Raw genomic sequence first — 15,695 nt, 5'->3', positions numbered from 1 at the left:
TAGGCTCCGGCGCTTCCGCAGACCCTCCTCACGTGGCCGCCTCCTCCCGGCCCCCCGTACTCCCCAGCGACCGGGCTGAGGACCCTCCCGCACTTCGGGACCCTGCGCTGCTCCTACCCCGGGGAGGGGGTACATCGCCCGTCTTGGACCTCCCCCCCCCCCAACCATCTTCTGCCCCGGGAGGGAGGGTAGGGTGGCCATGAGCTGTCAGAAGCCCAGTTTTCCACATGACGAACCTCATCTTCACCCTTACACATCCCTACTCCCCCTTCAGCCTAGCTTCGAGATGAATCAGGTATTTAAAGCGGGGTTGGGAGGGGTTGTCTTCATTTTTCTCCCTGGTCGCAAAAAAAAAAAAGAAAGAAAGAAAACGCAGCTCTGCCGATCCGCTCGCTTTTAAGACTCCCCACGTCGTCCCATCAAATGCAACTTACAAAATAGAAATGCCCACCACACACCTGCTACGCCACCCACCCTCTCGGAACCTGGAGACCCACCCAGCTCGCCTTCTGGAACCTTAGCCTGGGGTAGGGTGGGAGCGGTGCCGTCCGGTTCCCTAAAGTAAGAGGGAGTGAGACGGGGATCAGGCACCCCCCCCAGCCCCGCCCAAGAGCGCGATCCTCCGGTCCCCCAACTCGAGAGCGCAGCAGGGCATCCTCCGTCCCTCCCGGTGGAACGAGGAAGGTAGCCGACGGCCTGGATGCCGGGGGGTGCTGTTTTTCCCCTTTAGAACGCAGACGCCGCGTCCTCTGTGAGCACCCCCACCCCCGTCGCCTTATTTCTGGTGGTCAGCAGAGGTGGGGTGGGGGGAAGACAGGACCAAGTACTCTCGAGGTTCCGGGATGTGACTCTCCGCGGAGTGAAGAGGTGGAATCTCGAAATGGAAACAGTCTTCCCCCCTCCCTCCCCTCCTCCTCCTCCTCTTCTGTTTACCTCAAGTTTGAATTTTATCTGCGCAACATTAGCTGGAATGCGGACATTGAAAAACACACACACACACACACACACACTCTCAACCCGGCAGCAGCTCCGGAGGAGCCATGTGGCATCAAGCCACCTCAAAGGGGAAAAAAGTGCTCTTAGCAACACAAACATGGCGAAATCGCCTCGGCATTCCCGGCTAACGCCACCACCCCTACCTTTCCTCGCCCGGCTCGCCAACATCCCGGCTGGGACCTGCGGGCCCTTCCAGGGGGAGGCGAGGGGCCCCCGGGGAGTCCCAGGGTGGGACCGCGGGGCGTGCGAAAGAGGAAATAACCGGAGTCCACAGTGGAAATGTTTCTGCTGGACCATCGAGCCCGCCGCCTCGCAGCAGTGAGGGGATGCCTCTTTTCATCTCGAGAGGTCCAAACTGAGAACAAAATTCCCATCCCGAAGTCCTGCTGGGCCGGCTTTCCCCACCCTCCAGAACTTACCTTGGGGCTGAACACACGCTGCCGCTTTAATCCGTTTCTCTTTCCTTCCTGCGGAGCGAGACGCAAGGGGGAAAACGATGCGCATGTATATTTGTAGAGCACAGTCTTCTAGAATTCCCCTTTGATCATCAGGAGGAGCGATGGAGGCTTCGGAGACAGGTGCAGTGCTGGCCGAGGCTGCCGGCTAAAAGTTGTTCTCTTGGCTGTGGGCGGCGGGGGTCCCCCGGCCGGGGCTGGGGACCGGGTCTCCCTTCCCCCCCGCCGGCGTCGCCCACTTCCCGCGGGGAACTGCTGCGTGCGGCTCGGCTGCAGGGGAGGTGGCGTAGTTTCTCTTCCTCCCACCTCTTCTCACTCACTTGTTTTTGTAGCCGTGGGCTCCCCTAATGCTTTCCTCTCCACAATGTTGTTTCATTATATCATGTCCATCATGTGACACCGGAGAGGCCTCTCTATGGAAACTTAAAGGGCCTCCCACGTGACTGCAGCAGCAACAACAGCAGCGGCAGAACTGGCGGCGGCGGCCGCAGCCGTTCGTACCACCACCACCACCCACCGAGAGCCCCTCGCAGCATCCCGGAGGGGCTCCTGGCGCTGCAGAAGCCTAGATAAGCGAGCCACAGCATCCGGGAGCTGTGGCGTCTGTGCGTGCGTGTAGCCTTTGCTCATTACATAGGAAACCGAACAGAAGGAGCGTCCTTAAATCCTTTCCTACAGTCACAAAACCCACGCTCTGTTAAAATGACATTTCGTGGCTCCTACTTTATTTTCCCCTAGAGCAATGAGTTTTCTATCAGGTCTGATTAAATTTTACCGAGGCAAAAAGAAGAACCGGACTTGTCCCTCTGCGAGTTCAGCCAGTTCTTGGGTGGCTCAGAAATGACAAAACAATAATAACAGAAATAGAATCAGGCATTTGATACATAATTACCATCGTACCAGCCTTAAAGCTTTTCTGGAATCAACATTCCTCCGGTAACTGTGTTGATGATGCTTGCAGGAGGCAAATGCAATGCAGTTTTTCTCTTCCGCAGCTATATTAGGACTTTGTTGCTGACAACAGTAAAAACTTGTTTGTGTCAGGAAGTGAGGTACGACGATATGACCTGGAAGGTACAGACAAAACCAAAGTGGCAGCTTTTGCATTACTTTTCTGACCACATTCTTTCAAATAGAAGCAGCTGATCTGCTGTAAAATGCGTAGTGTGTTTGGTGGGAAATCAAATAATCAGAAAAACACATTTTCCCCTTAATCATAGTGGACGTGCTAGACGCTAGAAATTACCTATAGATTTATATATATGTTTCTATACAGAGAAAAAGTCTGTGCCTTTATATGATATTTTGAACCAATAACTTTGTCATCATTTGTAGCATTTAACTTAAGCATTTAACAGACACTGAAAGACTTAAGTCCAGTTATGTGTGAATCCATACCATCGGTTTTTAGAGCCTTCCGTGTTATTGAATCACAACCCCCAATCCTAAATCTCTGCCTTAAAGATTGCATGGATCATAGGATTTTATCCTGTAAATCCAAGCTAAACGGCTCTTTTGATGTTTTAGTTCATGCTTTTCAATTTATAAGGAAAACTCCCTGTTGGATTGGCAGCATTATGAAAAACTTCATAGGAAACTGAAGAGTGGGGCGGAAGATCATGTTTTCTTTGCCTTGACTATATCTCTTTCCACCTCATCAGTTTCCCTCTGATTATCAGCCATGATGCATGATCTCCACTACATCCCTTCTGATTCCTTAATATGTCCCTCAATATTTACCTTACCATCTAACGCCTAATTCTCACATCCCTTTCCCCTTTCCTGCTTTTGCCTCCCAATTCACCATGTGCTACCTAGATACTTAGCTCAGGCCTCCCCAAATTCTCCCTCCCAGTCCTCCTTCCAAAGCAGGTCCCCTCCCCTTCCCAGCTCGGTCTCCCTTCTCTGCAACTCTACCTCCTTACCTTTCTTTGACCTCCTTTATTCTCCTTCACAGTCTGGCCCTCGACTTCTCGGCCTCTTCTTCCCCTTCTTCCCCTGCAATGACCTGCCTCAATTGGGGTCTCCTTCACACCCTTCTCTTTGGTCCCATCCCTTCTGACGCCGAACCCCCAGCTTTCCTCACGGGCTTGGCCTGGTCGGCTTGAGCCTGATTTTGTTCCCATGCCCCTGGGCTGGGAAAAGAGTGTGTGGTGCAAAGCGGGGGCAAGCATCCCCCTCGGCTGTGGCCCCTGCCTGGTTCCCCCTCCGCCCCTCCCGAGTCCCGGTTGCGGCGCTTCCTGGGCGGATGGTTGGGACTTGCTGCGGCAGCTGCGGTTCTGCTGTGTCATGCAAGAAGGAGGCGGCGGCGGCGGCGGCCGGAGCTGGAGGGGGAGGAGGGGAGGAACCTGATCTCTCCGGTAGCGAAGGGCTGGAGGCAAACACCGAGTTCCCCCAGAGCCGCCCGGGAGCAGGGAGGGCTCCGCCACCCCGGGGGGCCCTCCCCGCGGGGCAGATGGTAAGTGGGGCGGCGCAGGTGGTCGCCTTGGGAAGGGAGCGTGCAGGGGGTTAGGTGGGGAGGCGGGGAGAACTAGGAATCACCCTGGCCAAACTGAAGGAGCCCAGTCCCCAGCTGAAAGGGACCCAGGCCACAATAAGGATGACCAGTGGCAGTAGTTACCGTTCGAATAATGGCCCGCAGGTGACCCAAGCTACACAGAGGAGTAGTGCATCCTGAACCAAGGACCGAGCTAGAGGCAATGTTTCAGAGTTAGAAAACCATCATCCCATCAGCCCTGGCGCTTTAGGGTACAGCTGAGTAGCAGAAGTCGACATACACCCTATTCCTATAGCCTGGCTGAGCTTTATGGGTTGCCTTGTTTAAAACTAGGAAAGGGTATGGAAACCTGCCCAACCTCACTTTAGCCACAGACATAATGCTCTTGGCCAGTGGCCTTGGACAAACAGCCTCTGGTGCAATTAAACAATCAATAGGAAAAATAGCTTCTTTCCCTTTGCCACCCTCCTTTCCCAAGCAGCTTCAACCAGGGTAGTTTATGCTGTTTAAAGGAGAAAGAAAACTACGCCTTGCGGTTTCCCTCCCCCCTTACCCTCTGTCAGCCTCAGTCCTGCCACACAAACTGCCCACCCCAGCTTCAGACTATGATTTACATTCGATGAGGGGACTGTCTTAAAGCCTGAAGAATTTTCACCTCTGCTGCCCTTTACTGGGAGGGGATTCAGAAACGTAGAACTAAAAGCAGTGAACATGGGGACATGGGGACAGGCTGGGCATGTAGGAAAATTGCTCCTTTTACCTGAGTGCAGTTCTCAGGACAACTTAACATAAACACACATATATATTATATATATACATATGTATGTATATATATATTATTCTTGTCCATTTTGCTCCTGGAAATCAAAGCACTTTCTGCAACATCATTTTTTTTTTTTTTTTTCAATGTCAGTCATACATTAGCAGTAAGGGGTTGGCGGGATTAACTGAAAGGCTAATGACTGTCTCAGAAGCACATGCTGTTGCTAGGGAACTCAAGCTCGTCCTGCTTTCTAATCACTCGTATGTTATGTGGAAATCAAACTTCTCAGGGTGCTATTAAAATGAATGGCATTTGGTTAAAGGAGTTCTCGCTTGTGTTGGAGCATCCTGAATTATTATCGACTCCCTCACACCCACATATCTTGTTTTCCTAATTTGATTTCTGTATGTGCGTCACCACCAGGGACACGCAGCCTAGACCAGTCAGGTTCACTTCCTGTTTCTCAGAACTGGTTTATATTTGTCTCGTAGCTTTAGCTGGTAAAATATTATCAAACTGATACTCTTGGAAAGAAATCTGTGCTTGCCGTGAAAACCAATTATCCCAATTAAATTCTAATTCCCATAGAAAATGTCATAATTTGAGGAATAAGGTATACTGCCAGTTGCCATTTGAGAAAACCATTCTTGAAATGTAAAGCCTAGAAAAACCCATCATCTTTATTTCTTTTACCCAGAATCTTCATTCCTCAGCATTAGAACTAAAACAAACTCAATTTGAGGGCAGATTTAAGTATGATATTTCTAAAATAAAGCTCAAAAAAAAAAAAAAAATACACACTGAAGCTGGGGAAATCATTTAGACTAAATAAGGCATAGAACTGAATAGAATCCAGGCCCCAGAAGTACAAATAAGCTTGGGTTAGCGTTGGGGCACTCAGAGAACAGAGTGTGATTACAAGGCTACAGTACAAATAGAAGCCCATCTCTCTGTACTAATTGTCTCTTTTGCCAATTCTCCTATGTCCCTGGATAAGACAGCCTTGCTTAGTTTTCAGTTCCTTCCTCTTTATAACAAGGATACCAAAAAAGGCAATATCATAAAGATATGTATCTATGTAAATAGGTAGGTTCTGATGAAGATAATTTGTTTGGATGGAAGAGAATAGGGTATCTATGGCACTGAGGAGAGACCAGCCAGCTGAAAGTTAGGAAATTTTAATAGGCTGGATGACCTTGGTTGAGCTAGTACAAGTCTTCTCCTGTCTGTTTCCTCTTGGAAGCTAAACAGAAATGCTGGGCTATAGAATCTTTAAGATTCTATTTACAAAATTCTGTGTTGTACTGAACACACTGCATAAAAATTTCAATTTTAGCTGAATTTTGCAATGTTAAATTTTGGCGCTGAAATTTTAATACCTATCCATAGAAACCTTGGAGGAAATTATAATGGGAAAGAGTATGCTGTTGACACATCACTTTATAGTGTCAGTTGCCAGACAAATAAAATTTACCTGACTCCCAAAGTACTTAACTCTGCTTACTTTCAGGTGTTGTAGGAGGAACAGGAGGAAAGGTAGAAAGGATGTAAAAGTGTATCAAAAGATCCTTCATTCAATTTAGATTCATTTAACCCAAAGTACTTTGATGAGCAAAATGATGGAATGATGAATAAAGGCTATTAAAGAATTACATGATTAACTCAACTCTCATGGAGTTAGTTATTTGCCTGTATTTTAATTAGTTACAGGCAAAAATATACCTAGATTTTAAAAATTTTCAGGCTCAAGATGTTAAGAAGTAGCATGAAGAAATGTGAGATTTGTACCAGACAGAGAAGATCTGACTTTGAAACCCAACTCTTCCACTTTCTTTATTCATTATTGAGTGCCTGCTATGTGTCAAGTACCGTGCTAGGCAGTGGGAGTACAAAGATAAATAACACAGTCTCCTCTGAAGGATCTTGTAGTTTAATGAGGAGACAGATAAGTGCAAAATTGATCATACAATACTAGGATGTTAGCAACACGGGAGCTCATTGGAAAGGTATACATTTAACCTTCACCTTGCATAGTCACGGTCCCTAACCATAGAAAATGAATTTAGAGAGGAGATCTGAAGCATAAGTAGAATAATCCAGACAAGTGGGCAAATCAAAGAGAAATGTAGACCAAGCAAAGGAAGTATTATGTGTAAAGTCCTGAGGGTAAGAAGGTGTGCCCATAGAGTTGAAGGTGAAGGACAGAGCCCAGCAAGTAATAGATTCTGTCTTGTATGAATGCATAGCAGAACCCAGAAAGATCAGCAAGGTCTTGTATTATGAAAAGTCTTATATATCCTCCTAATAAATTTCAACTTACCCTAAAGCCACTGGAGAACTACTGATGAGTTTTAAGGAGCATAGTGAGGCAATCAAATGTCCATTTTATAAAGTTCAGTCCAGTTTGGAGAATTTATTAGTGTGAGCAACACAATAAGCAGGGAGACTAGCTCAGAGGCTGTTTCAGCATTATGGGGATGGAAATGATGGACACCTAAGCTAAAGCAACAAGAATAGAAATGGAGAGAGGAGAAGGATTCAAGAAAAACAGGGTATAGAACAAGCTGAATTTTATTATTGATTATGTCTGCAGGATTCAGGAACCGGAGAAGAAATACAGCTCAGATAAATGGAAAGATGGTGGTACCATTTGCCAAGATGAAGAGATATAGGTTGAGGAGGGAATTTAGTTTAATTTGAAGCATGGTGTTTGAAGTATCCATAGGATATCAAAATGAAGCTTTCTATTACTTGAGTTGAGAGCTCAGGAGAGAGAGATGTGCTGGAATCGTCAGAATGAGTAACAGTCCCTGGAAGTAGATGACATCTTCAAGATAAAAGGTATAGAGTAAGAAGAGAGAAGGACCTCTTCTGAAACCTTATGGGAATGCAAACATTGAAAAAAATGAGGAAATAAATACACAAAAAAGAACATCCAGAGAGGTAGAAGGACCAGGAACAAGTAGTTTTGGAGAAGTCAAGAGAAATTGGCAATAGTTTGAAATGCTAAACGGAGGTCAAGAAAAATAGACAGAGATTCCTTGGTTTTAACAACAAGGTCAGTGTTATGTTCAGAAAGAAGGAGTTTATTAGGAAAAGGAGATAGTAACCAGATTGCAGTGGACTGAGGAGTGGATATGAGTAGAGGAGGTAGATAGAAAAAGTTCTTTTGGATAAGAAGAACTAAAGACTAAGTAGGAAGGAAAATGAAAATATCAGGAAGAGAAAATCATGATCTGTGAGGTTAAGGATGCATAGGGAAAGAAGGAAATAATATAGTAATATGAAATTCTGGATACTTTTGGGCTTCTTCAAATTGAATGACATCAGTTTATTCAGTTCAGTCATTCAGTTGTGTCTGACTCCTTGCTACCCCATGCAGCACGCGAGGCCTCCCTGTCCATCACCAACTCCCGGAGTTTACCCATACCCATGTCCATCGAGTCGGTGATGCCATCCAACCATCTCATCCTCTGTCGTCCCCTTCTCCTCCTGCCCTCAGTCTTTCCCAGCATCAGGGTCTTTTCAAATGAGTCAGCTCTTCGCATCAGGTGGCCAAAGTATTGGAGTTTCAGCTTCAACATCAGTCCTTCCAATGAATATTCAGGACTAATTTCCTTTAGGTTGGACTGGTTGGATCTCAGCTTTCTTTATAGTCCAACTCTCACATCCATACATGACCACTGGAAAAACCATAGCCGTGACTAGATGGACCTTTGTTGACAAAGTAATGTCTCTACTTTTTAATATGCTGTCTAGGTCACCATCCACCATTTGCTCAAGCCAAAAAGCACGTAGATATTCACGGTTCTTCTCCTTTTCCTCCATTCTCATGTCTCCTCCATAAAGAATTTAGGTCTACTTTAACCCTCAAAAACATTTCCAAAATCTGTCTCTTTCTCTTTCCACTGCCACCACCCTAATACAGACATCATCTTGTGGGCTCCTGTAATAGCTTCTAATTGGTTTTCCTGTTTCCACTTTTGCCTCCTCTCTCCACAATGCAGCTAGAGTGACATAAATCATAACACACAGATCGTATCACTTCTGGCTTAGAATCCTTCCTTGTCTTCTGATTACACTTGAAATAAAGTTCAGACTCCTTTGCCAGACAGAAAGCCTTCTGTGGCATCCCAGACCACCTCTCTTTGATCTCTTCTCCCACCACTCTCCTCTGACTCCAACTTCAGTGGTCTATTTTTCTATTCCTCGAATGCATTAGATTTGCTCTTGTATCTAAAGGACTTCACCTAGATATTTCCTTTTCCTGGATTTGATCATTCTAATCTTTGTTTAAATGTCACTTCCTCAAGCAGGTCCACCCTGACCACCTGGCTGAAAGTACCCTTCCTTGCCCCTTCCCACCCATCTTAGTAAAGCTTTATTATTGTGTGTTTTTATTCTTATAAATGAGAACCCTTCTAAAATGTAAACCCCATGAGGATTCCTGGCAGATGGTAGGTACTTAAAAATGTTCACCGCATGTTTATAGAAGGCAAAAGAGAAGAGCAGTTGGTTATCAGAAACTAGAGGCATCAAGGACCAGAGCCTGATGTGGTTCAGGAATGGCCAGTGATGGTGGATTACTAGACTTTTAAGGTTCCAGGTGTGGAAGGGTTATTAGCTGTGTAACCCTGGACATTCATATTCTCTGAGCTTTATTTTGGAGTTAATACTAATACATGCCTCGTAGGGCTGTTAGGAAAATTAAATGACAGCATAGATAGAGGTATAAGCAGTCTTAAGCTATTTGCAGGTAGTCAGGACTTCTGCAAATCAATTCATAATGGGCTCCCCTATAATGGAGTTAACATTTGAAGTAACATTGATGTGTATACACTACCATGTGTAAAATAGAGAGTAGAAAGCTTCTGTATGGCACAGGGAGCTCAGCTTGGTGCTCTGTGATGACCTGGGTGGGTGTGGTGAGGGGAGGGAAGCTCAGGAGGGATGGGGTGTATACATATAGCTGATTCACATTGTTGTACAGCAGAAACTAACACGACATTGTAAAGAAATCATACTCCAATTGAAAAATAAATTTTTAAAAATTGACGATTACTTGTTATTGGGGAAAATTTGATAAAATTCTGAGTTTTAAAAATTACTAGGATTCTGAAAGAATATGGAAATTGGATAATTTAAGAAGAAATCAGAGCACTGCTACTAATCAATAAGAAAAGCATCAAAAACTCCCATGAGACTGGGTAAAAGTTATGAGAGCAGTTAAGGAAACACAAATAGGTCTTTAAAATATGCAAAAGTGCTCAGCCTTTCTAATAACAAGTAATATGCAAATTACAACTGCAATAAGAGATATTTTTTACATACTGTTGTTGTTCAGTTGCTAAGTTGTGTCCGACTCTGCAACCCATGGACTTCAGCATGCCAGGCTTCCCTATCCATCACCATCTCCCGGAGTTTGCTCAGATTCATGTCTGTTGAGTCGGTGATGCCATCTAACCATGTCATCATCTGCCACCCTATTCTCCTTTATTTTACTTACTGAGTTGACACAAATCAAAAAGTTTAATTAGCATACTTTAGTTTGCCAGGCTGGGGAGTGGGCATTATTTTACATTGTCAATAGGATGAAAATTGGTATAACCCCTGTGGAGGGTAACTTGGCAGTATTTATCAAATTTCTAAATGTACAAAGCCTTTGGCCTAGCAGCTCCATTTTTCTATATTTATCCAATAGACATACTGACAAATATTGAAGAATGACTCTTCCAGTATCTTTGCTGAAGCATTATTTATGGTAGATAAAGAATGAAAACAACCTACATGTCCATTGATAGAGAAATGGTTAAATAAATTATGGTACAGTTACACATAATGGTGGGCAACTGTTAAAAATTGTGAGGCATGGCTTCCTCATCTACAGTGATAGTGTGCTCAGGAAGAGAAATGATCCAAGTCAAGAGCTATTTTAAAGAATTTGACAATTGGATGGAATTAGTGAGTTATGGAGAGGGAGGTAGTATCATGACTGACTTGAGATTTCTTCAAAGAGGAGATGAATGAGCACGGACGTCAGTGACTGAGATGGAAAATCTTGGGACAGTTGCAGAATTGCAGTATCTGTCTAAGTGGAGATGTTTACTGCAGTTTCATTATATGGATTGGAAGTTCAAGACAGTTGCTAGAACTGGATTTATAAATTTGAGAGAAGATTGCCTAGGGAGGGTAGATAGAATCAAAAGAAAAGCAGACCCATGATTAAACTCTGATCATTTAGAGATTGAATAGAGAGAGAGAAAAAAAAAGACCTGATAATGGAGACTGAGAATCAGAAACCAGAGAACTAAAACCAGGAGACTATGGGACTACAGCCACCAAGAGAGGAATATACTAAGGAGGATATATTAAGAATATATTAAGCATTTAACATCAACTCATGTTAAATGCTGCCCCAAAGTCCAGGAAGATCACTATAATTTGTTTTCCTCATAAACCGTAAGCTCCTTGAAAGTTGCAATTATCTGATTTATTTTTGTATCCTTAGGGCTTTCCCTGTACCTCTCAGGTATAATCAATGATCAGTATATTTTTGTTAAATTGGAGAGAAAGACAAAGATACAGAAAGAGAAATAGAGATACAAAAAACAACAACAATAGTATGTGTCTTTGTGTCTCAATAAATAAATAAAGCATATTCTCTTGAACTGTACTGTAAACCAAACTTGATCTTAGAAAGATCCCTTGGTTTTACTCCCGAGCTAACATGTTAATTGAGCTCTCACAATGCCACGTTGCTGGGGTGTTAAATGCCTCCTGAAAATATTTTGATAAATAATATGCACCCGTGTCTCGTCATTCTGAGTCATTTTTGTCTTTATTTAAGTCCTGGGTGATGACAAAAAGAGCAATTTGCTTTTCCTCACCAATGTGACTCCATCATATCACCTTGAATTGGTTGATGGAGTCTGGAGAATCCGTTTCTGTAATACACTGTAACCACTCATAAGGATGCCCAGCCCCAGTTTCCAATCAAAGAGAAAAATGACTTTGGTTAGGAAGAAGCATACTACCTCTTAGAGAAACCACCAGCTTCTCAGTTTGTTATTGCTTCTGCCAAAAGGTGCTACTGCTTTCGGGAGAGAATGTAGAGGATGCCGAAGGAGGAAAGGGTTTGACTTTGTCCTGAGAATGTGGAAACCTTCTACACCGCAAAAAGAGATGTCATGACTTTTGGGTCCAGGGTCCTCCAGTTAGAAACCAAAGTAATAGATGTCACTTAAACAATATTTAAAATGTTATAACATCCTGTGTTACTTAGTGAGACCAGAAACTAGTAAATTTTTCTGTAAAGGGTAATAGTTCAGGCTTTGTGGGCCACACAGTCTCTGTCCCACCTACTCAGCTCTGCCTTTGTAGTGCTAAAGCAGCCATAGACAATAAGTAAGTGAATGACCTTGGCTGTGTTTCCAATTAAGCTTTATTTATGGAAAATGAGCTTTGAATTTCATATAAGTTTTGCATGTCATGAAGTATCATTCTTCTTTTGATGTTTTTCAGCTACTTAACAATGTGAAAACCATTTTTAGCTGACAGGCCATGCGAAAACAGGGGTGGGCTGGATTTGGCCCATGGATGTTAGTTTGGCAACCTCTGATTTCAGACAAACAAGAAGACCATGTTGTGAGAAAGATTTTCAGATTCAGAGCTCTGAAGAAAATAATCTGTTTCATGTATACCCTTTATTTTAACTTCTCAAATTTATTTGAACATATAAACACATTTGCCTACATCTGACTTAGCATGTCTCCTCAGTTCAGTGTGGATTATCAGTTGGCCCCTTCTCAGCCATGTAATGAATGAATGCATGTCAGTGTCGTGTTTCTGTAGAGCAAACTGAAGAATTCTTATCGCTTGTCTATATCAACACCCAAACCAAGAGAGGACATAGTAATTCTAATAACATTTTTAAGCTGCATTAATTCATTCAGTAACTACTTACTAATGATCATTTTTATATACTGCAGTACTGTTAGGGAGTTAGAGATAAAAGAGGATAGAAGATAAATTTAAAAATCTAGTGGCTGACAGGTGTCAGTGGTTTGAATGTATTACAGTATAAATATAGTTGTTTAAGCCTCAGATGCATAGGCAAAAATTAAGTTTAAATCTGAGCACTTTGTGTCCCAGATGTGTGACCTCAGGATGATTACATAAACCATATAAGCTTCATTTTCCTCTTTTTAAAATGAGCATCGTAATACCCACCTCCCAAGGAGGTGCTGTGGGAATTAAATAAGACATAGTATATGTAAATCAGCTAGCATGGTACCTGTACACAGTAAGTAATAAGTAAGTGAAAGTCGCTCAGTCGTGTCCGACTTTTTGTGACCCCATGGACTATACAGTCCATGGAATTCTCCAAGCCAGAATACTGGAGTGGGTAGCTGTTCCCTTCTCCAGGGGATCTTCCCAACCTAGGGATTAAACCCAGGTCTCCGGCATTGCAGGTGGATTCTTTACCAGCTGAGCCACCAGGGAATTAGTTGTTGTATTGCACCAATATGAAGGTACATAATTTGTTCAAAAGAAACACACAATTAAAGGCAAAATAGAATAGCCATGTGAGTTAAGAACTTACGAATACAAATGAAAACTCACAAACCTGAACGTTGATGGCTGGTAGAACCATCAAAATAAAAGCAGAAGTGATGTCACAGGAGCTTACAATAAGGCAGCTGGCTAGGTGTCTTGCCTTTGCCTTCCAGATGGAACAAGATGCTGGATTATCTAAAGAGCCCTGCCTATAGTTCTAGTTCTCCAAGCTCCCCAAAATTTAAATGCCAGTTCTGATCAGAGAGAAAGTATGTCAGAAAAACATCTAGTTCTGCTTTATTGACTATGCCAAAGCCTTTGACTGTGTGTATCACAATAAACTGTGGAAAATTCTGAAAGAGATGGGAATACCAGACCACCTGACCTGCCTCTTGAGAAACCTGTATGCAGGTCAGGAAGAAACAGTTAGAACTGGACATGGAACAACAGACTGGTTCCAAATAGGAAAAGGAGTACGTCAAGGCTGTATATTGTCACCCTGCTTATTTAACTTATATGCGGTGTACATCATGAGAAACACTGGGCTGGAAGAAGCACAAGCTGGAATCAAGATTGCCGGGAGAAATATCAATAACCTCAGATATGCAGATGACACCACCCTTATGGCAGAAAGTGAAGGGGAACTAAAAAGCCTCTTGATGAAAGTGAAAGAGGAGAGTGAACAAGTTGGCTTAAAGCTCAACATTCAGAAAACGAAGATCATGGCATCTGGTCCCATCACATCATGGGAAATAGATGGGGAAACAGTGGAAACAGTGTCAGACTTTATTTTTTTGGGCTCCAAAATTACTGCATATGGTGATTGCAGCCATGAAATTAAAAGACGCTTACTCCTCAGAAGGAAAGTTATGACCAACCTAGATAGCATATTCAAAAGCAGAGACATTCCTTTGCCAACAAAGGTCTGTCTAGTCAAGGCTATGGTTTTTCCAGTGGTCGTGTATGGATGTGAGAGTTGGACTATAAAGAAAGCTGAGCACCGAAGAATTGATGCTTTTGAACTGTGGTGTTGGAGAAGACTCTTGAGAGTCCCTTGGACTGCAAGGAGATCAACCAGTCCATCCTAAAGGAGATCAGTCCTAGGTGTTCATTGTAAGGACTGATGCTAAAGCTGAAACTCCAATACTTTGGCCACCTCATGTGAAGAGTTGACTCATTGGAAAAGACTCTGATGATGGTACAGATTTGGGGCAGGAGGAGAAGGGGATGACAGAGGATGAGATGGCTGGATGGCATCACCAACTTGATGGACATGAGTTTGAGTGAACTCCGGGAGTTGTTGATGGACAGGGAGGCCTGGCGTGCTGCAGTTCATGGGGTCACAAAGAGTCAGACACAATTGAGGGACTGAACTGAACTGAACTGAACTGATGTCATCAATATCAGCCCCAGCATCTTGCTTCCTTCCAGTCAGGTCAGCTGTGAGCCTTTGACATCTGTAGGCTCCTCGTATTACACCTCCCACTCCATGTTTTTTCAATTCTGTGCTTCCACCTTGACCTCCACACCTTCTGTCTCTGGTCATTTTGCCTTGCATCCAGATTCCCTTTATATTTGGGACATTCTCCTGAACCCTGGTCTTTTTGACCTTGATTCTGATGTCTTGTTTAGCTTATCACTGACCAGTCCTCATTCCAGAGGGTTGTATTGTGTTGTCCACACTCCTGCCATGGTCTCCTTAAACTGTACACGTGTGCCTTCATGCTGGACTTCATAGTATTAGTAGCTTTTTGAACTTCACCTTGGTGAGAGACATCAGGTCTTGCATAGTTCAGCTGCCCTAATCCAAGCCAGCTTCTGTATTTACAGCCCATACCCTAGAAAGAGCTCTTCACTCCCTACTGGGCTCACACTCTCTCTCCACTGGCCATGTTTTGTCAGCTAGTTCTAACATGCCTTGTGATCCTGTTATGGCAACATCAATAATGCTTTCCCAATACAAATGACAGAATGAATAGGACAGGGCCACAATATAGGGGTAATGGAGAACTTCAACATCTACTGACAAGCTCATTCTGCTGAAAAGTGGGCATCAAATAAAGTTGGCATGACTTAAATTTAAACTAATCGCTTATTGAAGAGGTACTATTCTAAGCTTAATTCTAACCAGCTAAGAAGAATGTGTTGGTGAAGTGGAAGTGACATACAGCTTAAAGTAAGTGACCACGGTATCCTTGAATTTGTAGAACCCGGAGAAGGCAATTCTTTACTTGCTAACCGGATATAAAGAAGACTTGAGCAAGTTAAGAGAAAATACGGACATAAGGCTCTATCTGGCCAGAAACTAGGAAAGAGAGCTCAAGAGTAGCAAAATGACTTGAAATTTGAACTCTTATAAAGCCAGTGATTTCAATACAGAAAAGAGAGCATCTAAGTAAAAAAGATCAATGTTGCTGCTCAAGGAGCG

General features: G+C 43.6%; 1 protein-coding gene and 1 long non-coding RNA gene across 55 annotated transcripts in view; one reads left to right on the top strand and one right to left on the bottom strand.

Annotated features, from left to right (window-relative positions):
• The window catches only part of LOC147373796 (uncharacterized), a 208,402-nt gene extending 204,611 nt beyond the window's left edge, over window positions 1–3,791 (bottom strand). For all 49 annotated transcript variants that reach the window (XR_015162114.1, XR_015162119.1, XR_015162100.1 and 46 more), the window contains exons 1-2: window positions 3,377–3,791; window positions 1,416–2,518 (exon numbers count right to left, since the gene is read on the bottom strand). This is a non-coding gene — a long non-coding RNA (uncharacterized LOC147373796). The remainder of the gene's footprint in view (window positions 1–1,415; window positions 2,519–3,376) is intronic.
• Window positions 3,771–15,695, top strand: part of MKLN1 (muskelin 1) — a 396,990-nt gene continuing 385,065 nt past the window's right edge. For 2 of the 6 annotated variants that reach the window (XM_086395594.1, XM_086395595.1), the window contains exon 1: window positions 3,771–3,909. The gene's annotated coding sequence lies outside the window, so the exon portion shown is untranslated. The remainder of the gene's footprint in view (window positions 3,910–15,695) is intronic. The other 4 variants (XM_086395597.1, XM_086395604.1, XM_086395600.1 and 1 more) reach the window with 4 other exon arrangements.

Source organism: Bos grunniens, chromosome 4 (genome assembly GCF_055505025.1).
Source record: "Bos grunniens cultivar Pamir isolate PY7600 chromosome 4, Bosgru_T2T1.0, whole genome shotgun sequence".
Classification (NCBI taxonomy): Eukaryota; Metazoa; Chordata; class Mammalia; order Artiodactyla; family Bovidae; genus Bos; species Bos grunniens.
This window is presented reverse-complemented; position numbering and strand designations above follow the sequence as displayed.